This window comes from Octopus bimaculoides, chromosome 5, assembly GCF_046866305.1.
Source record: "Octopus bimaculoides isolate indiv1 chromosome 5, ASM4686630v1, whole genome shotgun sequence".
NCBI classification, from domain to species: domain Eukaryota; kingdom Metazoa; phylum Mollusca; class Cephalopoda; order Octopoda; family Octopodidae; genus Octopus; species Octopus bimaculoides.
Window position 1 is genome coordinate 66,129,243 of NC_142932.1, and position 27,037 is coordinate 66,156,279.

Genomic DNA, 27,037 nt, shown 5'->3' on the forward strand with positions numbered 1-27,037 from the left:
CCATGCACTTCTTTATGCAGCTATCCTCATTCATATACCTCATATGACCAAACCAGAGCAGTCTTCTCTCTTGCATGCTACATCTGATTCCTCTTATACCTAACATTTCTTTCAATATATTTGCACTTTGTTGTACAAACACACTAGCATTGCACATCCAATGGAGCATACTAGCTTCATTCCTCTCACTATGTGAATGAGATTATCAGCATATAGTAGTTCCTAGGGGCAGCCAGTCTTAAATTCCTTTGTTATGGCTCAAAGGACAATGATTAATAGGAAGGGACTGAGAACTGAGCCCTGGTATATGCCTACCTGCACACTGAATTCACCACTATAATCATGGTTAACATTCACCTTACTGAGAGTACTGTTGTACATGGCTTGCACAGCTTTCACAAACCATTAATCTATCTTAGCTTCCTCAGAGGCCACCATATCATAGAGCAAGGTACTCTATTGAAGGCTTTCTCCAGATTAACAAATGCCAAGTATAATTGTTTACTCTTAAATAAATACTTCTGCAGTTGTCTAAGAAGATAGCATCAGTAGTACTTTACCTGGCACAAAACCAAACTGCATCTCATTTAATCTAATTCTGTTTTTAATGTGCTATAACTCCCTTTGTCACTTCCATGACCTGGTCCAGCTGTTTGATGTCTCTGTAATTACTTTTATTTAAGGTATCTCCTTTACCTTCTAACAGCTAACTATAATGCTATTACATCAATCATTGGAGATGATATCTACCTCAACCTAATTAACTATTTAGGCGATGAGACCATATCCTACTCTGCCAGAGATAAGTATCTCAGCAATATTCTTGATGGACCAGGGGCTTTCCTTGTCATTAGATATTTAATTGCATTATCTATCATACTGTTATCAACTAGGATGGCTGTTTTCTTTGATGGTTTCACATTGGGAATAATTGATGGAATACACTATTAGATGGTTGATAATACTATGAGGGAGACCCTATAGTAGTTATGATAATAGGTGTTCACTTTGCATAACAGAAATTCTGATGATCATGGACCTTACATTGAGATGTAAACATAAATTTTGTAACATATTCCTCTGATACAAACCGTAATCTAATATAATAAATGCAAAAACTAATTTGTGTGTGTCAGTGTGTCACACTTAGACCACCTCTCTCACTATTGAATGACACTCCTACTATTCCTCATGATCGGGTGAGAGTAATAGTAGGCATAGAGATGGTGAGGGTGGTGGTGAAGACAGACAGAAGGCGACAAAGAAATTTAGAGAGAGCTGATATTTTATTAAAAGTAGTAGTGTTGATGGTGGCAGTGGGAGTAACAATAAAAGAGAGAGAGAAAGAGTAGGTATGTGAGAGAAAGAGGGAGATGATGTACCATTTCATTTAACCATGTCTCTTTGACAGAAATTCCTGTTGCCAACATAGTGAACACTCATTTTTGTTTTATTTTTTGCTTTCTTTAATACATATATACATACATACATACATACATACATACATATATATATATATATATATATATATATATACACACACATATATAAAATACACTTTAATTGAAATAAAGTTTCCCCTAAATTACACATATCTAATATAATAATTGCAAATGTCAGTGCGTCACACTTTTTCAACTTTGATAAATCCTTTCTACTCGAAGCACAAGACCTCAAATTTTGGGGGAAGGTTCAATTACATGAATCTCAGTACATTACTGGTACTAATTTCATCGACCCTGAAAGGATGAATGACAAAGTCGACCTCGGCAGAATTCGAGCTGAAAACCTAGTGGCGGATGAAATACCGCTAAGCATTTTGCCTGGCATGCTAACAATTCTACCAGCTTGCCACCTTAATATAACAGTATAATATAATAAATGTGAATGTCAGTGTGTCACACTTTTTCAACTTTATTCCTAGAGGCCGTAGCCCAACATATCATACTATTTTGGAATCAGGCTGACTCTGTGAGTAAATTAAAAACATTCCGGGCCAAATCTGGACCCACAATCCTGAAATTTTGGATTTCAAGGTTTGCATTACTGTGATAGTTTCCGGTGATTTTTTTACGTGACTTTTTGTCACAAATTTTTATAATCTAAAGGCAAACTCCATGAGTAAATTAAAAACATTCTAGTCCGAATCCGGATCTGCAATCCTGAAATTTTGGATTTCTATGTTTTCATTACTGCGATTGTTTTTGGTAATTTCTTTTACATGATTTTTTGCGACGAATATGATCATCATTGGGATATGACTCTGGAGGAAGCAATTGCAACAAATTCTCTGAAACAAGTCAGAGATCTGTTTGCAGATCATCCCATTCAGGGTCAGTTGCTTAAAAGCTGCCCAATAGGACAGCTTTTAAGCTAGTTCCCTTTATATAACTGTTTGCACCTCCTAATTGCTAATGCTGCTAACTACCTAATGTTCCTGTTCCTCTATCCACTGAGTTTCATATTATCTTTTCTTAATGAATCCAAGTATCATACTGATGATTCCTGATTGATTTTTCACCTAGCTATAATTAAGAAAATTAAAAACTTTGTCTTCTGCATTATCCTGAAGACTGACACCCAAAGTGCATATCTGGATGTTTCTTGCATTTATTTATTTCTTATTTATGGATATATCTATGTAAATGCACAACTGTTCAAGTTTTCTTAATATGTCTATGTTTGTGTGTAAGTGTATGTATAAATATGTGTGTGTGTTCAGACTAAATTTGACAATTAACAAAAAAGAAATAGAAAACAGTATCCCATTAAAAAATAGAAGTATGAAGTATTTGAAAAAATCAAAAAATATCAACTAGATTATGGCTGAGACATAACAGTTTACTCAAAGTAGTTGCCCACAGCTTATCCATGATCCCAAGACAACTCCTGAACCTGGGACATGTGCCCCTCATTAGGTCTCTGAGAAGATCTTTAAACACCTCCTTGACCTTGGCCACCAGCTCAGCCTTGGTGTTGCAGGAAGAATGGTTGGTGTTTTTCTCAGCCGTGTCCCACACGTAGTAATCTGTGGAATTATATTTGGGGGAATTAGGAGGCCAGATGTAGCAGCTACTGAAGTCGTAGAAAATCACTTCTGAATTTTTCTGTAGGTATGACAAGGAACTGAATCTGCAGCCATACATATAGACTTCCAGTAGCAACTTTCTCTGTCTAGTAATTGAACCTAGGGCCCTGTTCAAAGATGTATCACCAGAGACACACCCAAGGACCAACATGGTTTGAGGGAAGTTGGTTTTCATGATACATGGGTCATCACATGAATTATAGGCAAGCCATGGATGGTCTGGGTTTTATGCAACTGGTTCTGGTATAAGTTCTTTTCATCTGATAAGAATCAGATCATTCCAAGCTCAAGATGACTCAGCTTGTTCAGGAGCTTCTTTGTCTTCATCAAGCAGTTTTCCTTGGCTTTAGTTGTCAGAATTTATCCCTTGCACCTCTTGTACAAGTGGTACTGAAGGTCCTCATTCAAGTTTAGCTTCGCATTGGTGACTCTAGTACCGATCTCTCCCACCAAAACCCAGATTCTCTTGCTCAGACCTTCCAGCACCTTGTCCTGAAGTTGTTGGATGAATTCTAGCATGCAGACACAAAATCAGAATGCCTATCATATCCATTCCTTCTGGCCATAGCTTCACAGTCTCCATTGCAGCTGTCCATGTCACATCTTACAGCCTTTACAATGTTCACGGAGCATTGAAAAGCAGTCATTATGATGGGATTTTGATAGCCAGTTTAAATCATGATACAAGTAACTCTTTTCCAATATTCAGAGAGTTTCCAGTCTTCCATGTCAGCTAGCTTTTTCTCAACTACAACTATATTTATGCTCTCAAATGCTGTTGACTGTTCACATCAATCTGTTCCTGAGGAAAAAAAAGAGACATAAAGACCTGTCAAATTAAGTCAAAATACAATATATATAATGTACTGTTTTGCGATAGTAAGATCAACAAAAAAAGTACTGCATCTGGTGGCATGGTATCATAAAATGCTGTCAGAGTTGTTTTCATTGCATTGAAACTATTAGTAGCTCATTAAAATATGTACTTTGTTTATAAAATAGCATATATATACATTTTGAAGAAAAGCAACAAAAATTTAATAGGTTATAGCAGTACGTACGTTTCGTACAAACTTCATTTATTCATGTAGTGAGAACACTACATAAAATGTGCAATGAAAATGTACTCCTCAGCTGCATAATGGAATTTCATTTTAGAAAGTCATTTTGTAGATGTATGCAGCTGAGGAGTACATTTTCATTGCACATTTTATGCAGTGTTCTCACTACATGAATAAATGAAGTTTGTACGAAACGTACGTACTGCTATAACCTATTGAATTTTTGTTGCTTTTCTTCAAATTTTATTCACCAAATCTCTTGATTTTGTTTTTGGTTTTTACCCTACCAAATTCTGGTGCCTCAAACATTTTAAGTACCACATTTAATCTTTTGATTAAATCTATATTATTATATATATGTATATATATATATATATATATATATATAATGTGCATTCAAAAGGTATCCAACTTTGTTTTTTCCTGTCAAAACTAATGGTGGGTGGGAAAAATCCTTTGAGTGGGAGTTGATACCTCACTTCCTGCACATGAAAATTTTTGTGCTGGAAAGTCACATCCGTGAGTGCTCGTTGGATTTTCCTTTTCACACAAGATGACCAAATGCATCAGCAGAGACCATAAAACCCATGTCACATCACCAGTGATAATAGCCTTCATGAATTCTGGGTTGTGGTTTGCACAATCCAGCATAACCTGAGTGATTTCCATGCAGAGTTGATTCTGCTGCTCCACCAGCACATTGAGAATGAATTTCACCAACACTACCTGCATGTAAAAATTCTCTGTTAAAAAGGTATGCACTGATCCCATGCTTATTTCCACTTCATGAGCAATTTCCTGGATTCCATGACTATTTGCCGAACCTTCTGAATTGGCTCCTTGTTTTGGCTTTTGGATGGCTTCCCTGAGTGTGCCTCACTCTCCACTGAGGTGCAGTCATGTTTGAAGCAATTTGTACCACTCCCTGATTTGAGAGTTGCCCATTCCATTATTACCAAAAGCCAGCTGAACCTTATGGATGGTTTGAATTTGAGTATCACAAAGCTTTTGGCAAAACTTGATGCAATATCTCAGCTTGATACATTTGCTGGAAACAAAAATCTAATAAGCATGCACTACACATCTGTACTCTAGGCATAACAGCTAGGAACTGACATGGCCGACTAGCACAAAAATTTTCATGCATGAGCAGGGAAGGTGGTATCACCTTCCACTCAAAGAACTTTGCCTATGTGGTATTATTTTTGGCAGGAAAAAATAAAGTTGGAATGCAGATTGTGTATACATATAGTGTATGTGTTTTCATCTATTTGCTTATATGTGTGCATATATGTTATTGTATGTGTATATGTTTAGGGATATTTATATATAAAAGTGGTAGACATTATTTAAGTTAGCAGTGGAAGTAATAGTTTCAAAAGTGTAGCTGCTAGAATAACAGGTTGGACAAAGTTCATAGAGCTCTTACCTTTTTTGGTAACAAAGGGCCTCTCCCTCAGAGTAAAAGGTAGACTACATGATGCCTGTGTATGAACAGCTATGCTACATGACAGTGAGACATGGGTTATGACTACTGAGGACATGTGAAGGCTTGAAAGAAATGAAGCCAACATGTTCTGCTGGATGGGTAATATCAGTGTACATATTTGATAGAGTGTAAGTGATTTGAGAGAAAAATTGGATATACAAGACATCAGATGTGGCATTCAAGACAGAAGACTGCTGGTATGGTTATGTAATGCTTATGGATGAGGACAGCTGCATCAAGAATTGCCAATCTCAAATTGTAGAGGGAATGTGTGGAAGGGAAGACATGGGACATAGTAGTGAGAAAGGATCTTCAGATGTTGGGCCTCACCAAGGAGATGACAAGGGACCAACACTTCTGATGGTTTGCTGTGCTTGAGAAGACATGCCAGGCTAAGTAAAATCATGGCTGTCTATGCATACGGGCAAAGCCTCTACATTCATCTCTCAGCTGAGAGATCCTAGTTTTGTGGGCTTGTGGGTACTGGTGCCATGTAAAAGTGCTTGTGCCACATAAAAAGCACCCAGTACACTCTATTAAGTGGTTGGTGTTAGGAAGGGCATCCAGCTGTAGAAACCATGCCAAAACAGATAAATGATACCTGGGCAGCTCTCCAGCTGACCAACCCCCGTCAAACTGTCCAATTCATGCCAACATAGAGAATGGACATTAAAATGATGATGTATATTTATATATGTGTATGTTTGTATTTACATATATAGGTATGATGTTTTTAGGTGTATATGTATATTCTTTGTTATATATACATGTTTGAAAGTTCTTCTCATTATATGTCTTGAAATTAGCTATCACACCTTGATCCATTGACTAGAGCAAATAAGTTGTATTCTTGGGGGCATATTTTGCTCTTACATTATCAAAAAACATTTAAGTTTACTGGGTGGCTTAGTGCAGTGAGCAATACTTTGTTGGAAATATTACATTTGACACTATACCTTTCAATAGTAAAAGTAAAAATGTTTGCAAACCACTCTTTTTCAGAAGCAAATTAAACTTTGTGTAACTCTTGACCAAAAGACATGGCTTTAATTTCATATCACCAGCAGCATTTTCTCCCAGAAGTGCCAGACATGCTAACTTTTCTTGTTGAGGAATATAGGTTCTAGAAGACATGAGCTTCTAGAAAAGTACAGTGTCAACATTGTATACTTATTCTGGTGTGTAGTTCCCTCCAGCTGCTCAGGATAATTAGTAGCAGCCTTTTTATCAGCAATTGCAGCTTCACCAATCTTTATATTGTGCTAATTCAAGCTCTCCTTAAACCTTCCAAATTAGCCTGTACTGATAGTGCTAATATGCTGATACTATTATTGTTGTGGATAATTGGTTTGGTTATTCAAAAGTTAGTGAGTTGCTAGTGGTGGTGTTTTGTATTGCTTTTTTTTTTATGTCACTGATTATATTGTTCTTGTTAATTGTTGTTCCTGTTTAGTTTCAAGTCAACCCTCATTGACTTAAGATCAAAGACATTTCATTCAATAAAAGGTGATATTTATCTCCACTTAAATGTGGAGATTGTTAGAACAAATGATGAGTTGCTACTTTCTTTAGTGGTCGAGCATTCATCATTGATGAGACCAAGGAAGGTCAAAATAATGTGATTTGGTGGCCTCAGCGCTGGAGATGGCAGGGCTGAGGCCACCAAATCACTAGCGATATAAACACTGCTTCTGTCACTTATATTTCAATCAACATTTAAAATGAGCTAAAATACAACATTACCTCAGCTAATTGTTTTCTTTTTTTTAAATTTCAAATTAGTTGCTTATCTTATCTATTGTTGTGTTGTTGGTCATTAAGGAGTTAATGGTTGGTCATGGTGACATATTAATTTTGGTGTTGATGATAGATAGATGGATGGATACTCATTGTAACCCAAGAATATATACACAAACACATGCAAATATTCACAGTGAAAAATTCCACCTCACAGTCTGTAAGTGCTTATAGTAATGCACACACACACACACATAATTTATATGTATGTATGTATGATGATTATAGCTTTTTGAAATTGTTGACATGAAAAATGCTGGAATTTATCCCCACATGTTAGGCTCAATTCAGATGGCTGTCTGAAGCTGCTGGAGATTGTGTTCAATCTCTGGTTGGAGAAGGTTGATGCTGGAAGGCCATGTATGGCAGCAGGATTTAGCTCCTTGCCATACATCCAGAAAGTGTCAGAAGTGGTTGTTGAAGAATTTCTACAAGTTGATGTATTGCATGTGCGTGTGTATACAACCCTACTTTCTGGCTTCCTAATTCCCCCAGTTGTAATCCTATGAATTACTATGTATGGGGCACAGTTGAGAAAGACATCAACCACTCTGCCTGCAACACCAAGGCCAAGATGGTGGCTAAGATCAAGGAGGTGTTTACAGATTTTCCCACAATAAGGAATGCATGCATGCATGAAGTTCTTGAAGCTGTGGGCAGTTACTTAGAGTTAACTGCTATCAGTCATAATCTAGTTGATACTTGTTGATTTTTTGAAATACTTTTATTTTTTGGTGGAATGTGTTTTCTTTTCCTTTTATGCAAAGTGTATTTAGCCCCCACCCCCACCCTGGCCGCACACATATACAAGCATGGCCATTGGTTGAAAAGCATACCTCCCTACCATGTGGTCTTGTGTTCAGTTCCGAGGCACCTAGAGCAATTGTCTGATACTATAATGTTGGGCTGAACAAAGCTTTGTAAATGGATTTAGACAAGAACTGAAACAAAACTGTCGAAAATATAGGGTTGTGTATGTATGCAGGTAGATGTGTGCACTTGTTTAGACATCATGTGATGATTGTAAATGAGCATCGTCGTCACATGTGAGGTTTTCGTTTCCAGTCTTCAGTAAAAATATGTCAGGATATGGGAAAATATATTCTTGCTTGATAACAAGTGAGGGCTGGCAACAAGAAAAGCATCAAGCCAAAGAAAAATCTGCCTGACTCAAGCAGGTATGGGAAATTATTAAGTGATGATAATTATTTATGTATATATATGTGTGCGTGTGCGTGCGTGCGTGCGTGCGCGCGCGCGTGTGTGTGTGTGTGTGTGTGTGTGTAAGCATACAGTGAACTTGCTATGAGAAGTGGAAAATCCAATGTTTTTATTTTTCAGGTGAAAAGTTGAAAAGAGAGACAACAGACTTTCATGCCCTCTAAGTTAAAAGATCTGCCAATAACAGATAAGGAATGCAAAACCACATGAGTTTCATATGTGCTGGTGACATGGTGTCAAGTTTGAATATAAATGTTATTCCTTCTATTTCTTTTAGAATGTGAATCCATGGTGTACAGTGATGCACACACTGCTAAGTGAGTGACAGAATGGCTTATAGTGTTGAAGTGGATGGCAACATAGTTATAGGCTTTGAATGTACTCCCTAAAGTAATTAACAAGGCATCAGCCTGTTTCCCAAATGTAGAGGGCATTGCAAAATTTGCATATAATGCAATATATAATGTTAGACAATGCGAAACAAAAGTTCTTAGTAATATGTTATTGTGTTGTGGACCTACTGATGGTTGTAGCAATGTTAATGTGGGAGCACATGTTGCATCATTGGTGAGCACATTTAAAAGTGCTTGGTTGTGTGAGGCTGGGAACTGTGGAGTTTCTTACTGGAGATTTCTGAGGTTCTTATCTGTTTTAAAGGTTAGGGGTGGTGGTGCAGGAAAGACTGGAGCAGTTGTGGGATTTGAAAGTAGAATGCAGAAGTTGCATATGGGTTTATCTTTTAACAGAAGGAGAGATGCATAGAAAGTGAGAGGCAGAGTGGATTATGGATAGTAGACATGTGTAAAGATGGTAGGAGAGTAGTGGTGCAATTGATGGCATGGGCCAAGCAGAGTGTTGGGTCCACAATTGATCAATGGTACCCTTGATTCAGGAAGAAATGTTACATTGCTTGGCATTGGGATTCAAAATGAATCAATGCTGCAGAGCCAGAGACGGAATTGAGAGAAAGGTATTATTTAGTGAGTTTGAGGTAAGAAGAAGAGTAGTGGAGATAGAAGTGAGAGTCAGGAGGTTTGCAGTGGAGAGAGGGAGATATTGTTTATGGTGATATCAAGAAACTAACAGAAGTATCAGATGAGGTGGAGCTAAATTCCAAGGCAGGGCAAAAAGTGCTAATGAAAATGATAAACTTTTCAAGCTGTTCGTCTTTTTATGTGCCAGTCAGGCAACACTAGCATTGGTCATGCTCGAATGGTGCATTTTATGTGTCACTGGCATGGAAGCCAGTCAGGTAGCACTGGCATTGACCACACTTGAATGGTGCTTTTTACATTCCACTGGCATGGGTACCAGTCGGGTGGCACTTGCATCAGCCACGACTATGATTTCACTTGGCTCAACAGGTCTTCTCAAGCAGAACATATTGCCTGACAACTGAAGGGGTACCTTTAAACAGGCCAGTTATGTGACACTGGCATCTGCCATGGCTTGCTGGGTCTTCTCAAGCACAGCATATCGCCAAAGGTTTTGGTTGCTTGTCATTGCCTCTGTAAGGCCCAACATTTGAAGGTCATGCTTCATCACCTCATCCCATGTCTTCCACGGGGTACCTCTTCCACAGGTTCCCTCCACTGTTAGAGTGTGACACTTCTTCACACAGCTGTCCTCATCTATACTTACACTCTGTCATGTATGCACACTGACATTACACATCTAGCAGAGCATACTAGTTTCATTTCTTTCAAGCCTATGCAAGTCCTCAGTAGTCACAGCCCATGTTTCACTGCCATGTAGCATAACTATTCACACACAGGCATCATACAGTCTACCTTTCACTCTGAGTGAGAGGCCCTTTGTTACCAGCAGAGGTAGGAGCTCTCTGAACTTTGCCCAGCCTATTCTTATTCTAGCAGCTACACTCTCAGAGTATCCACACCTAGGTAATGGAAGCTATCAACTACTTTTAGTTTTTCCCCTTGGCATGTGATGGAATCTATTTTCTGTACATCTTCGGTGTTTATTGCTCTTGTGCATCTGCCACACACAAAAACTATCTTCCCAGTTAGCCTTCCTTTGATATTACTGCACCTCTTATGTGTCAAGAGCTTACACCAGGTACATTTTATAGAATTTCTACCTATGTCTTTTCTACAGATCAAGTAGAGCCATCTACCTGAAAGGATTTGTGATTTGTCTACCTTCCCGCTTACTAAGACTTTGGATTTTACTAGATTGACTCTAAGGCCCTTCGATTCTAATCCTTGCTTCCACACCTGAAACTTCTTCTCTAGTTCTGGTAGTGAATCAGCTATTAGAGTAAGGCCATCAGCATAGAGGAGCTCTTAGGGGAAGCCTGCCTTGAATTCCTCTGTTATTGTCTGAAGGACTACGATGAATAAGAGGGGGATGAGGACTGATCTTTGGTGAACCCCTACTTGTACCTGGAATTCTTCACTATACTCGTAGTCAACCATCACCTTACTGACAGCATCCCTGTGCAGCTGTCTTACCAGAAATATAGAATCAGTGGTGTTTCTCCCTAGCACAAACCCAAACTGCATCTCATCTAAACTAACTCCTTAATTAGTTGGGCTATGACCCTCTCTGTGGCCTTCATCACCTGATCCAACTATTTGATATGTCTGTAATCATTCCTATCTAACACATTACCCTTACCTTTGTAGCAGTTGAATATGGTGCTGCTACACCAGTCATTGGGTATGACTCCTTCATGTATCACCTGGTTGGCTAGATTATAGCCTACATCGCCAGATATTTAAAGCATCTCAGCAGTGATTCTTGATGGGCCGGGGGCTTTTCCTGTCTTCATACCCTTAAATGCTTTATCTACCAAGGTACTGTCAAATTGAATAGCTGATCCCTCTGTTGGGTTGATATTTGGCAGACTCTCTTTCTCCCATTCATTCTCTTCATTTAGCAACCTTTCATAGTGGCGTCTCCAAGTCTCTCTCTTTGCAGCCTCATTAAATGCAAGTGAGCCATCATCCATGCGGGCACATTTCTTTCCTATGACATCATGATTCTCTCTCACATGCTGTCTTGCAATATGGAATGCTTCAAGTCTCTGGTCCTCACAATGCAGAACATTCACAAATTTTTTTTTATCTGCTTCCCCTCTGGCTAAGTAAACCTGTCTCCTAGCTTCCCTTCTAGCAATCTGATACAGTTCCCTGCTACCACCATACTTCCAGTCCTTCCATGCCTGTTTCTTTTCCCTAATGGCCCTGTCAACTACATTGTTCCACCACCATGTTAGCTTAGGTTGAAAGGGGACTTTGTACCAGCCACAGATCTGGTCAGTAGCTCTCAACAGGTTGTCCTGTAGGAACTTCCAGTTGTCCTCCACATTATGTGATGCTACATCCTCTTCTTTTTTGTCAAAAGTTTCAAGTAATACGTCTCTAAATCTCTGTCCATTCAGAGGATCCTTAAGCTTCCAGACCCTTCTTTTCCATGCTGGTCATCTTCTGGGCAGCCATTTACCCCTGATCCTGAAGTCGCTAACTACTAACCTATGTTGTGGGGTGCATTCTTCACCTAGTAAAGTTTTGGCATTTATAAGTAGCCATCTTTCGTGTTTCCTGGCGAGAATGTAGTCAATCTGACTAATGTGTCCACCAGACTTGGAAGGTTTCCTGAAGTTAGTATTACAGACCATAAGATCATTTGCATCACAGAACTCCAGCAGTCTGGTTCCCTCATTGTGGGAACCAAATCTGTTGCCACTATGTACACCATGGAAGTTCCCTGGATGTTGTCCAACATGCCCATTGAAGTCGCCATCCACAAAGAGAAGGTCCGTCAATCATTGATGAGGTAGTCTGCAAGAGTATGTCATAAAATCGGTCTTTCTGGTCATCAGATAGCCCTGGCTGAAGGGCATAGGCTGAGATAATGGTTGCTAATTCATGTTGCAGCACTAGTCTAAGCCTAAATATTCTATCACAGAGTTTGACTAACCCAATTACCTTATCAACCTATTTCTCCACAAGGAGTATACCCACACCCCCAACCCCATCAGTTTTCCCTACCCATAAAATCTTATACCTATGTTCTTTGCCTGTGGGGAACCTAGCTGAATTTCCTCTGTACCTTACTTCTTGGATGCAGCACAAATCTACATGTCTCCATTCAAGCATCTCAACAATCTCACTAGACTTACCTTTCAATGTGCCAACTCTGAGGGTGTGGAAGGTGTGGGCTCGCGAGACCCTGGGATGGGGGACAGTAACATTATGCATCTGAAAAGAAAGCTCACATTTGGCAGATCTTGTAAACATACTAAGAGCCTTCAACCTGCATACACTATATCATTTTATTCGCTTCATGATCACTATATTCAACAGGAGACAGACACAAGGTAGGGATGTAGGGGGAATGGAGGGAGGGAAAGTGTGCTGTTTAGTAAGCCGTTAGAGGTGCTCAGGAGAAAGACATCTGGCAGAGGTCAGAGGATAAAGACTTCTGGTATAGGTGGTGGAATGGGAGGACACACCATGAACGGCAAAGCACTGTGGCTGCCCTAATCCCTAGCAAAAGCCGATGTGGTATAGTCACAGACAAAGTGAGCTACTAATTAACAATCAACATGGGAAAAGCAAGTGGTTAACAAACCAGACAGAGAGGGAGAGTGGTAAAATTTCCAGAATTAGGGCTGGTCAAGGAAACAATGGGTCATTTGGATAAGATAGCAGGTAACAAAACAAAACATAAAGAGATGGAATTTTCGAGATTTAGAGAAAGAGTAAACAGAATTGAACAATTGGATTTCTCAATTTTGCTTATAACATACCACTAAATGAATAACAATAATAATTATAAAGAGCACTATAGAGTGAAACAGAATTGAACATTTCCATTCTTGACTTTAACTTTAGCTATAACTATAACATACAGTATGGAGTAAGCAAAAATATGGAATAAGCAAAACTTTGTGAAAAAAATTCCTCATAGAAAGAAAAGCAATTGAAGGTAAGGACAAGCTTGGCTAGGCAGAGGAGTGTAGTAGTGCTGGGTTCGGGCAGGTGGTGATGGTCTAAGAAGGGCTAGTAGGTTATTGCTGTGGGATTAGTAGGCTATGAATATGGGGCTAGTACGTCATTGTTCTGGGACAGTGATTTGATATCCATGGCAAAAAGAAGTTTGAATTCTCCAGACAGAAAAGAGAATGAGTTGAAGAGGTGTAGGGAGTGGTTGGTGTTTTTAATGAGGTGAAAATAGATGTTGCATGGGGGCAGGTACAGGTGGAAATAATAGGTGGACAAAATTGTCTGGCTTGTGTGGTGAGTGTTTAATAGCAGTGGGTGGGAGTGAGCTAGAAGAGGTAAGTTCATGAATGGTAGCGGACACTTGTTTCTTATAATAGCTGGCAAGATTGTTTGGTATCTTGATGTAGAACTGATGGTGGAGTGCTTCTTGTCTGTACATATTGGATTACCAAACTATAACAAAGCTCTCTTTGTCAGTTGGTTTGATAATGTCTTGCCATTTATGGAGCTTCCAAAAAGCTTCTGGCTCCAATGGAAATGGCCTACATTGACAAGTGATGTAGGCCCAGGCCTGGTGTCCAGTTAGAGATGTGTTTTAAATTTGATGAAGTCATTCTCAGTTAAGGGATCTGGGGTTCTGTTGTGGAAAAAGGCCTTGACTCGTCCGACAGATGAAACTCTCAGTATTGGTGTGCGCATTGAATTAACTGTGTTTGTCTTGAAGTGGGGGTAAAATTTAGGCAGAGCTCATTTGGTGCTTGTGTGATGTAACTCCCTGGGAATCTACTTGGTTGTTGTGACTGGTATAGGCAAATTTTACAGGTCTTTTGAGAGATTAAAAAATTGCTAAGTTTGCTGTTGAGGTGCCATATCTGAAAATATATTGACTGCATAGGCACAGAAGAGTAAAGAGTGGAAAGAAGAGAACAGTAGTTGGTGAGTTACCATGTGAGGTGGTTGTGTTTGATGCATAAAGAGTGGATGGTGGCTCACATAAGTTGTTTTAAAGAAGTGAGTATGTTAAGAATACTGTGAGGATATTCTGATGAGTGATTTTGATGGATGAATGAAAACTCAGTTTGAAGCCATGTGGAATAACACTGAGGTGAAAGACAGCATCCAAGAAACCTTCAATGAGTTTTTTCGAAAATAAGATTTGAATATTTCTTTATGGAGCATATTTGAAGCATGCCACTATGTATGCTAGACCAACCTGTTGCCATCCAATTCAGCGCTCACTTATCAGTATGTGACATTGCTGCACACCATGGAATTACATTCTCAGGAAAATAGTTAGTTGGTAGATGTGTTATAAGATTTAATTGTTGTTGATGTTATTTGAACACCAATTGGAAGATTTAACCTGTTTGTTTTGGGAAGGTGGAGGTTCAGAGTTCAGTTCAGCACGTGAAACTTTGCAATAAGGTGTGTTGATTTAGGTGTCAGCTTTAAGTTGAGCTTTTAGAATGGAAATTTGTTTATCTTGAGTTTATGAATACATGCAAATGTGGAACATCATAAAAATGCATGTATATGCCTATCATCATCATTGTTTAACATCTGTTTTCCATGCTGGTATGGGTTGGACAGTTTGATAGGAGCTGGCCAACTGGAGAGCTGTCCAGGCTCTAATTGACTATTTTGGCACACTTTCAAAGGCTGAATGTCCTTCCTAACGCCGACCACTTTACAGAGTGTGCTGGGTGCTTTTTATGTGCCACTGGCATGGGTGTATCTATGTGATACTAGCACTAGTGCATTTTATGTGACACTGACATGAGTGAATTTTATATGGCATTGGCACAAGACAGAGACTTCTCAGCTAGAAGGGGAGTGAGGGAATGGCCATAAAAGATGTGCCTGTATGTATGGATGGCCGTGATTTTACTTAGCTTGACGTGTCTTCTTAAGTACAGCAAATCACCACAAGTCCCAGCATCTTGTCATTTCCTCAGTGAAGCCCAGTGTTTGATGATCCTTTCTCATCTTATTGTCCCAAGTCTTCTTGGGTCTACTCCTTCCACAAGTTCCCTCCACAATTAGAGATCAGTACTTCTTTAAGTAGTTGTCCTCATTCATAAGCATTCTTTAAGCAGCTATCCTCAATTGAAAACAAAAAGAAAAAATTTAAAGTCAGGTTAATCTTCCAAAAACTATGCATATATGTATGTACATGTATATGTGTGTGTGTATATATATATATATGTATGTATGAAAACATATATTATATATTTTTTGTAGGTATTGTGGAGAACTTTGAAATAATTTCTACTGTATTTGTTTGGTGGGAACCTGTAACATAAAATAGGTGAAATGTTAAGCTGTTAGAAAAAACTACCAGTTGGAAATGCCTTAGTGTTTTGGAACAGACTAATTCAGAGTTTTGATTCAGTAGTTGATTCCTACACACAAGAATATGGTAGGATTTATTGGTGCAAAGTTGGTTTGCTATGGTCGTGTGTGTGACAATATTTTCCAACTAATGCTAAGTGGGTTATTCTTCGATTTTAGCATCCATGTATGTTTGGATAGTGGAGTACCATTGTTCCAATTTGGGTTGCACAAAGTGTGTTGAGACCCTACATATGGGAATAGAGTAGCTGGAGCAGTGGATATAGTAACATTGCAGTATAGACAATATTACATGTGAAACAGTTTTCATTTAGCAGACAGGATGAAGAGGTTCTGAAGTTGTTGAAATAACAATTTCAAAAAAGTTTTAGTTGGTTGTAATTGGTTAATTTTTTTGAGATTGTTAGTAGTGAAAGTGGTTTTGGAGTACTTTGAAAAATAGTTTGGCTATTGGTGTGGAGGGAGATTGAACCAGATAATTTTCCTTTTTTCTACTTTTATGTTCTTAATTGTGGGTGTGGTGTTTATGTATTGTACTTTGTGTGTGTGTGTCTATATAATAATATACAAACACATATGTAATCAGAGTTAACTGAGAGAGAGTGTACTGGGAGTGATCAAGAGCTGAGTTAAGAGGAGGGGAGGTTTGGAAGAGAGCAGTATATGCATACACACGTATGCATAACATTTGTTTTCAGGATGTTTTTCTGTTGGTGGATGGGTCTTGTGTTGCACTGCATATAACTATTGAGTACAGTCCTTTGTTATCACCTCCGTGAGATGTATCATCTTCAGTTAGTTTTCACAATTTTGTAGCAAGTCTTCTTTGGTCTCTTCAACAAATTCCACTACCATAGAGGCGTTTGGTACTTTTGTATGCAGCAGTTATCTTGTATATGCATCACATGCCTGTACCAGCACAGTCTCCTGTCTCACACACTACATCTGATTTTTCTTGTACTTAGTCTTTTGTTGGCTCATTTGTACTCTGGCATTCATGCACACTAATGTCCATTAGAACATGCTGCCTTCATTTCTAGTTTTCGCAAATCTTCTGTATTCAAGTCTCATGTTAAATGCCTTCTCCAAGTCAACAAATGCCAGGAATAGTTGTTTATCCTTGACCAAGTATTTTTCCTGCAGTTGCCTCACTAAAAAGATTACGTCTGTGGTACTTCTGGGCATCAAGCCAAACTACATCTCATCAACATCTACCCTCTCCCACAGATCAATTATGCTATGACTCATTTCCTAACTCAACAATTTGATTCCTCTATAACTGCCTCTCCCTAAAATACCTCCTTTGCTTTTGTAGCAGTTTATGATGATATGCTAGACCAGTCACTGGAATGACATTTTCTGTATAACTTTATTAACTGTCCAGGTGGTAATCATGTACCCTCACCAGATATTTTAAACATCACTGCAACTATCCCTGATAGACCTGTAGTGTACTCTTTCTTCATATCCTTAATTGCTTTATCTATCTCACAACTTGAATTGCTGGGTCCCTCTACAAGGTCAGCATGAGGTAAACCCTCTTTATCACATGCAATCTCCATGTTCAGCAGTTCCTCATAACAGCACTTCTATGCCACATTTTTGTCTTCCATAACAATAGCGAGAATGACTGCACAGATCTCTTCCTATTTGCCTCACTCTCAGCCAGGGATACTTGTTAACTATTTGCTCTTCTAGCTATTCAATAATGCTATTAGCTTCCTTTCAAATTTTCCAAGGCAGTCTTTTAGTTTTTACAGTTCTGCCAACCATGTCATTCTCTCACAGTGTTACTTCACCTTAAGTCTAATCTGTAGTCATAAGCAGGTTATTTTGTAGAAATTTCCAGTTGCTACATGTATCTAAATCTTTTTTCCTACAGTAATATGCATCAAACTAGAATTACTTTAAACCTATTACCAACTATAGGAGTTTTTAGTTTCCATATCTTCCTTCTCCATATCATCTTGTTTCTGTCTCTGCTTAACTCTGACACTCAAGTCATTAGCTAGTAGTTTGTGTTGTGTAATGCATTCTATGCCAGGAAAGGTTTTGGTATTTACAGTCCTGTTTCCTGGTAAGAATGTAATCTAATTTGTGTGTTCATCACACTGATAGTTGACAGGGTGGTTGATTAGTTTCTTAAAGTATGTTGCAAAACTCTAAGAGTTTTGCATCCTCCCCATTTCTTAAACCATATCTATAGCTCTCATGTATATCATGGAAGCTATCATCATGTTGGTCAACATGTCCACTGAAGTTACCAGCTATAGTAATAAATTCAATGTCAATAGTCTGCCTTGTGCACGTTACCTTTGGTTTGGCTGGGATTTTGTTTCAGTTGCATATCTCTACTGTAGCACTAAGCAAGTTATTTTTTAGAAATTCCTAGTTGTCATCTATAATACAGGTATTTGAATCTTTCTTCCTACAGTCATACTTGAACTAGGTTTTTGGCTACCCAACTCCTGAGAATGTAGAAACAGAGATTCTGAACCAAATCACTGCAGTTTTCACCATCTGACCATCATCAATAACTTTCATTCCACTTCTGTTTCCCTCCAGGATGGAATTATTTGTACTACAGAGCATCTGTTTCAAAGGTTTGGTCTAACTCCATACAATGAATGAATAGCAGCTATTGATGCTGCTTGAAGGATTTTAATAAATTCTGCAAGACTAGTTGTTTAAGATCATGTAAGAAACTATTGCTGATATACAATAGTTGCTTCTTACCTGTTAGTTGAGAGAGAGGAGTTATCCTTTGATTTGGAGTTATTTTCACAATTTTCAAACATCGTGTGGTTGTAATAAAACACAACTGTCTAGACTTATAACCATAGTAGCATTTCATATGACCTATGACATCTAGTCCTGCAGAATTTAATATCAGGCAACTCAAGGTAGAACTAATGATTCATATACATTCAAACAGTAATACAATATTTGCGAGTCTCAAACTAACTCTTGACAATAAATGTTAAACACTTAAATATAGACAATTCAGAAAATTGTTGAACAGCTTTAGTGGCACAATAAAATATCTATAAACATGAAGTAAACAGGAAATACACACTCACACACATGTGTGTATATGTGTGTGCATGTGTGTGTGTGTGTGTGTGTGTGTCTGAATGAGAGAATGTGAATGAATGAAAGAGAAGTAATTATATGTTTGTGTATGTATGCTTAAAATGGATGTTTATTTGTCTATGTATACAATTAAAATACATTAACATACGTACAAGTTGTCCACTAGATTCTGAGCATAAATCTAACATATACATATATATGTAAACACAGAAAGACAGACAGTCAAATAAAGAAACAGGGTGACAAAAGTGGATAAATGAATAAATATGGATGTGCATTTGTGTAGAATGTATGTATGTATATGGAATATGAGAGTGTTTGCTTTATATATGTATTTATTACACACACACACACACATAGATGCATGTATATATTCTTATGTAAACTTATGAATTTATAGATTTTTGTACCTAATTTAACATTTATAGATGTTCATCCAGAAAGACCTATAGACATATTAATGTTTAAATCCATACCCAAATGCACATCTAGACATATAAGCATATATCTATATATACATGTATATATTTACACATGCATCTGGGAATTTTGATTATTAGTTTACATGAATTGGCGGTACAACTGCAGATGACATAGATTTCTGATCATTCACAGCAGTGATATCAGGATAAAAATACTCTGATAGCCACTGCAGTTTTCTTTCACATCACTAATGTCATCAAAATCATCAACATCCTCTCGCTGTATTAGTTGTAAAATATGTTGCAAAGGTAATAGCATTCCGGTAATATCCGCACCTTATGATTCCATTCAGTAAATTAGGAAGATCCAAGGCATCGCAAAAATATCACAGCTTATAGAAAAAAATTTAATCTGATTATGGATTTTTTAAAATAGTTATTGGTAGGTTGGATTTCACTGATTTTTTTTTCCTGAGATCTTCTCAGTTTTAGTGTAGATGTTTTCCAATTTTCCACGTTTTTTTCCTTGCATACAAAAAAATCCTTTTTACATGCAGACACACATACATACACACAGAGCTTTATAAGGATAAATATATGTGTGTGTGGTATATCTGTGCATGTGTTTGTATGTAAAATGATACATACATAATGATAGATATGCACAAATATAGAAACACACCAACATATGCACACATATAGAAACACTAAATACATGAACACATTCATGCTCAATTCAAAAATTTAAATATACTGGCAGATAACAGACATTCGTACAAGCAATAATGTATGTGTAACTCCATATTTATGAATATGTGTGCATGCTTGTATACATTTACACAAGTCTATATTGTTTAAAACAGATACCATTCAGTGAGTTAATTTTTAGAAGTATATATTTTTTTTATTAACTTGCAACCTTTAAATGTTTGTTTTGCTTTTCTTTATTTTCAATTTTTGCTTTCTCTTTTTTTCCCTACAAGAAGAATAAGAGATTATGTAATTTGTGTAGTGAAAAACTGAAATATTTTCACATTTAAATTTTTCTCTATATAATTGATATTGCCTTTTTGTTTTTTTTCTTCTTCAAATATCAACTATCTTTAAATACACCTCTTGAATAACTCTCAAGAATCCTAAATGGTTCCCTTTTCTGATTTCACAAACCTGCAAAAGTAGGGAGCTCCTCAATTTCAGTTGCACTTTGAATTGCTTTATTTGATATATCTTGACACTTTAAACAGTATTTTCACCAAAAGTATAACTCAGCTGACTCTTGTGGGTCAACAACTCAGTTTTGGCTGAAAAACCTATAGAAAATGAATAAGAGAGATAATGAATAATTAGATATTTTTACACTGAAAGATATACAAGAAATATTTCATTTTGAAAGCATAATGATATCTCTGGTAGTTCAACCAATTTCTACTGTGACATTTTATAAACGAAAAAATTGCTCTGAAAGATATTATAGTCTACTAATAAAGCAATAAATTGATCTGTGAATTCCAAGAGTTATTTGATCATCATGAAAATATAGTTTTCTTACATATAGAGGAATATATTTTACAGTCCACATCATTTGTAGGCTCTTCCAACTTGATAACTGGAAGGAAAACAATGGTTGTAGCTCTTGAAATGTTGAGATTTATTGAGGTATTCAGTGGTGAGTTTTCAAATGAGAAAAAGAGACGCAGGTGATTTAAGTGGGCTTGTGTAATGCAGTATGCTGCTGATTAATTCAGAGGAGCAGGAACCATTAAAGTTGTAGTAGCAGAGAGAAAAGAAAAATATGGTGCAGTGTTCTAGTGAGTGTAGAATGTTGATAAACGGAATTTTTAAAATCAGCTGAATGACTCTGGGGATGGGGAAAAGTGGGAGAGGGATAATGTCAAGAAAGATATGATATTCAGTGTGTTTTATCAACTTATCACTTAAAGACAGTAGGAACTTTAAATATCTAATTGGTTTTAGAAAAGGTGATGTTATCAAGATTACAGTTTTCCAGATAATTATTAATCTCATCTTCAGAGTGTATTTTGATATTTATATTGAACATATCATTGTGATAAGTTAAATATACAGTAAATACTGTAATTTTGATGTGCATATGACCTCAATTTGGATATTAATAAAGGACTCCCATTTTTTCCTTGAACTAAAGGTATTAATGATTTTATTCATTGTGGTTGGCGTTAGGAAGGGCATCCAGCTGTAGAAACTCTGCCAAATTAGATTGGAGCCTGGTGTTGCCATCCGGTTTCACCAGTCCTCAGTCAAATCGTCCAACCCATGCTAGCATGGAAAGCGGACGTTAAACGATGATGATGATGATGCACAAGGATCATTAGACAAATGAATGGAAGTTACAACAAGTAAAAGATGACAATTCCTGAACATCGTAAAGAAACAAAAACTCATCTATCATGAAGAAGCAACGGTTTGGAATACATTATCATGGAAGAAAGAGGCAGGCAAAGAACAGAATGGATGGACAACATCAAGAGCTGGTTGAACAAGGCTGGCAAGGTGGCTGGAGAATTTGTGCTTAAATGGGAAGACTTTTGTTTTGTCATCAATGTGCTGCAGGTGTACGATGCATGACGTCAATGACATTGTTGAGAGAATTGATTTTGGCATGATCATGCTTGTTGATTTCTCAGCCCAAGAATTACAGCGTGATGTGCTGCTTGACTGGTCCCCCCTCTCTCTCTCTCTTATATATATATATATATATATATATATATATATATATATGATGATGATGATCTTTTCTCCCGCCATGCCTCTGTCTACCCCTCCATCCTCTCTAAATCAGTCCCTCTCTCTCTCTCTCGTAGTTTTTCCTTAAGGTCTTCAGGTTCTGGCTATATATAAATGAGAAATCCATTCTATATTATCTCAATCTCTTCTCCGCTGACATACTACGACGAAGTCTCCAAGATGCAGATAAGATAGAGATTTTTATTTATTTACGGCCTCAAACATCTCATACCTTCGCGCTTTAGTCTGCCCTCTATTATTTATCTTGTTTCTCTCCATGAAATTCAATTGAATTCAGTTTTTGTCTTAAATTCATACTTATTCATTTTCTAAGCTTCCTAAATTCATGCTACGTATATATTCTATTCACCTAGATTTCATTGCTCTTTTAAAAATTACGATTTATGCATTGTTGTCTCTCAAATATTTAAAATCTACAATTAAGAGCCCTATCTCCTCGCTGACGGTACCTACCCACCCCTACCCATTTTCCTTTATTCAAAAATTCTTATCGCTCCTTAAAATTATGGCTTTTAAGTGTTGATTTCTCAGCCCAAGAATTACAGCGTGATGTGCTGCTTGACTGGTCCTCTCTCTCTCTCTCTCTTTATATATATATATATATATGATGATGATGATGATGATCTTTTCTCCCGCCATGCCTCTGTCTACCCCTCCATCCTCTCTAAATCAGTCCCTCTCTCTCTCTCTCTCTCGTAGTTTTTCCTTAAGGTCTTCAGGTTCTGGCTATATATAAATGAGAAATCCATTCTAAATTATCTCAATCTCTTCTCCGCTGACATACTACGACAAAGTCTCCAAGATGCAGATAAGATAGAGATTTTTATTTATTTACGGCCTCAAACATCTCATACCTTCGCGCTTTAGTCTGCCCTCTATTATTTATCTTGTTTCTCTCCATGAAATTCAATTGAATTCAGTTTTTGTCTTAAATTCATACTTATTCATTTTCTAAGCTTCCTAAATTCATGCTACGTATATATTCTATTCACCTAGATTTCATTGCTCTTTTAAAAATTACGATTTATGCATTGTTGTCTCTCAAATATTTAAAATCTACGATTAAGAGAGCTATCTCCTCGCTGATGGTACACCCCCCTCCCACCCCCTCCACCGGAAGTGCATTCCTCTGTCATCCTGTCATCCTCGGCTATCCCCCGGAACCCATCTAGTGGCCTTGGCCATCCTCTCCCCTACCTTTGGGTAGCGCATTAAGTTTGAGTAATGTTTGCAGGTTGTAGGTACTGTTTTGCTTATGAATTCTTCCAATTGCAAGTTTTCTTTTCAGGTACAAGACACTGCTTTTCCCCTTCCCAGGCTACAGGCCCACACCCCCAACACCCATACTGTTAGGATTGGCACTCTCAACGTCGGCACGCTGAAAGGTAGATCTGGTGAAATTGTTGAGATGCTTGAACGGAGACGCGTAGATATGTGCTGCATCCAGGCAGTAAGATGGAGAGGAGGTTCTGCGAGGTTCCTCACAGGCAAAGAACACAGGTACAAGATTTTCTGGGCAGGGAACACTGACGGGGTCGGGGGCGTAGGAATACTTCTAGCGGAGAAATGGGTGGATAAGGTAATCGAGGTCGTCAGAGTAAGTGACAGAGTACTTAAGATCAGACTAGTGCTTCATCATAGATTAGCTACTGTCATCTCAGCCTATGCACCTCAACCGGGGCTACCAGATGGTCTGAAAGACCAATTCTATGACACCCTCTTGCAAACTACCTCGTCGACGAGTGACAGGGACCTTCTCTTTGTGGCTGGAGACTTCAACGGTCATGTCGGACGTCGTGCTGGAGGCTTCCATGGCATACATGGAGGCTATGGCTTCGGTTCCCGCAACGAGGAGGGAACCAGACTGCTGGAGTTCTGTGATGCAACCGATCTTATGGTCTGCAATACCAACTTCAGGAAACCTGCCAGTCACCTAGTCACCTACCGCTCCGGCAGACACTCTAGCCAAATCAACTACATCCTCGCCAGAAATAGGGAAAGAGGGCGGCTTATAAATGCCAAAACCTACCCTGGCGAAGAATGTACCCCACAACATAGATTAGTAGTTAGCGACTTTGGGATCAAGGCAAAATGGGTGCCCAGAATTAGACAGGCTTGGAGGAGAAGGGTGTGGAAACTTAAAGACCCTGCAAACGGACAGAGACTTAGAGACAAGTTACTTGAAGCATTTAACGAAATAGAAGGGGATATAGCATCATACAACGTGGAAGACAATTGGAGATTTCTGCGGGACAACCTGTTGAAAGCCACCGACCAGATTTGTGGGTGGTGTAAGGTCCCCTCCCGACCCAGAGTAACGTGGTGGTGGAACAAGGAGGTAGACAGGGCTATTAGACAAAAGAAACAGGCTTGGAAGGACTGGAAGAACGGTGGTAGCAGGGAATTGTACCAATGTGCCAGAAGGGAGGCTAGGCGACAGGTTTATTTAGCCAGAGGGGAAGCAGATAAGGAAAGATTTGCCAATGTTCTGCGCCGTGAGGACCAAAGACTCGAGGTATTTCGTGTTGCAAGACAGTGTAGGAGAGAAAATAGTGATGTTGTAGGAGAGAAATGTGTTCGCATGGATGATGGTACGCTTGCACTAAATGAGGATGCAAAGAAAGAGGTCTGGAGATGCCACTACGATAGATTGCTTAATAAAGAGAATGAATGGGAGAAAGAGAGCCTGCCGTATGTCGACTCAATAGAGGGACCAGCTATCCGAGTTGATAGTACCAGGGTAGATAAAGCAATTAAGAGTATGAAGACCGGGAAAGCCCCCGGCCCATCAGGAATCACTGCAGAGATGCTCAAAATATCTGGCAGTGTTGGCTATAGCCTAGTCACCCGTATTACGAACCAGGTGATACACGAAGGAGTCATACCCAATGACTGGTGTAGCAGCATCATAGTCAACTGCTACAAAGGTAAAGGTGACGCTTTAGATACAAATAATTACAGAGGCATCAAGCTGTTAGATCAGGTTATGAAAGTTACAGAGAGGGTCATAGCCCAACTAATTAGGGAGCGAATCAATTTAGATGAGATGCAGTTTGGGTTCGTGCCAGGTAAAAGCACTACTGATGCCTTATTTCTAGTGAGACAGTTGCAGGAGAAATACCTAGCTAAGGATAAACCTCTGTACCTGGCTTTCGTTGACATGGAGAAAGCCTTTGACAGGGTCCCCCGATCCCTTATCTGGTGGTCAATGAGGAAACTTGGGATAGAAGAATGGTTAGTGAGAGCTGTGCGAGCCATGTACAGAGATGCTGCCAGTAAGGTGAGGGTTGGAAATGAGTACAGCAATGAATTCCGGGTAGAGGTAGGGGTCCACCAAGGTTCCGTCCTCAGCCCCCTCTTATTTATCATAGTCCTCCAGGCAATCACAGAGGAGTTCAAGACAGGTTGCCCCTGGGAGCTCCTCTATGCTGATGACCTTGCCCTAATTGCGGAGTCACTATCAGAACTAGAGGAGAAGTTTCAGGTGTGGAAGCAAGGTCTAGAATTGAAGGGCCTTAGAGTCAACCTAGCTAAAACCAAAATCCTAATAAGTAGGAAGGTAGATAAAACACAAACCCCTTCAGGTAGATGGCCCCGCTCAGTATGTAGAAAAGGAGTAGGTAGTAACTCTATAAGATGTACCCGGTGCAAGCTATGGACACATAAGAGGTGCAGCAACATCAAAGGCAGGTTAACTAGCAAGTTAGTTTTTGTTTGTGGCAGATGTTCAGGTGCAATAAAGACTGTAAACAAACAGGAAACAACTTCTATCTCATTCCAGGGTGAAAAACTAGAGATAGTCGATAGCTTCCGCTATCTGGGCGACCAAGTTAGTAGTGGGGGTGGGTGCGCTGAAAGTGTAGCTGCTAGAATAAGAATAGCCTGGGCAAAGTTTAGAGAGCTCTTACCCCTGCTGGCGACAAAGGGACTCTCACTCAGAGTAAAAGGCAGACTGTATGACGCATGCGTACGAACAGCCATGCTACATGGCAGTGACACATGGGCTGTAACTGCTGAGGACATACGTAAGCTCGCAAGGAATGAAGCCAGTATGCTCCGTTGGATGTGTAATGTCAATGTGAATACCCGTCAGAGTGTAAGTATCTTGAGAGAAAAGCTGAACATTAGAAGCATCAGTTGTGGTGTGCAAGAGAGACGATTGCGCTGGTATGGACATGTGGTGAGAATGGATGAGGATAGCTGCGTGAAAAAGTGCCACACCCTAACAGTTGAGGGAACCCGTGGAAGAGGTAGGCCCAGGAAGACCTGGGCTGAGGTGGTGAGGCAAGACCTTCGTACATTGGGCCTCACCGAGGCGATGACTACTGACCGAGACCTTTGGAAATGTGCTGTGCGTGAGAAGACCCGGCAAGCCAAGTAAGATCGTTGCCAGTGTCCCTGGACTGGTTCTTGTGCGGGTGGCACATGAGATGCACCATTTTGAGCGTGGCTGTTGCCAGTACCGCCTGACTGGCTCCCGTAGGATTTTCGAGCGAGATCGTTGCCAGTGCCCCTGGACTGGCTTGTGCGGGTGGCACATAAAAGACACCATTTCGAGCGCGGCCGTTTTCGTGCGGGTGACACGTAAAAGCACCCACTACACTCTCTGAGTGGTTGGCGTTAGGAAGGGCATCCAGCTGTAGAAACTCTGCCAAATTAGACTGGAGCCTGGTGTTGCCATCCGGTTTCACCAGTCCACAGTCAAATCGTCCAACCCATGCTAGCATGGAAAGCGGACGTTAAACGATGATGATGATGAT

The 27,037-nt window shown here is 39.0% G+C and overlaps 2 long non-coding RNA genes across 2 annotated transcripts in view; both read right to left on the minus strand.

Annotated features, from left to right (window-relative positions):
• Positions 1 to 1,267: 1,267 nt before the first annotated feature.
• Positions 1,268 to 15,889, minus strand: LOC149135573 (uncharacterized). Its single transcript, XR_016241906.1, has 2 exons — positions 5,579 to 15,889; positions 1,268 to 3,890 (listed from the first exon to the last, which is right to left on the minus strand). It is a non-coding gene; the product is annotated as an uncharacterized LOC149135573 (long non-coding RNA).
• Positions 15,890 to 18,988: 3,099 nt separating this feature from the next.
• The window catches only part of LOC106869161 (uncharacterized), a 40,137-nt gene continuing 32,088 nt past the window's right edge, over positions 18,989 to 27,037 (minus strand). Inside the window, exon 4 of the long non-coding RNA XR_001409378.3 lies at positions 18,989 to 20,803. This is a non-coding gene — a long non-coding RNA (uncharacterized LOC106869161). The remainder of the gene's footprint in view (positions 20,804 to 27,037) is intronic.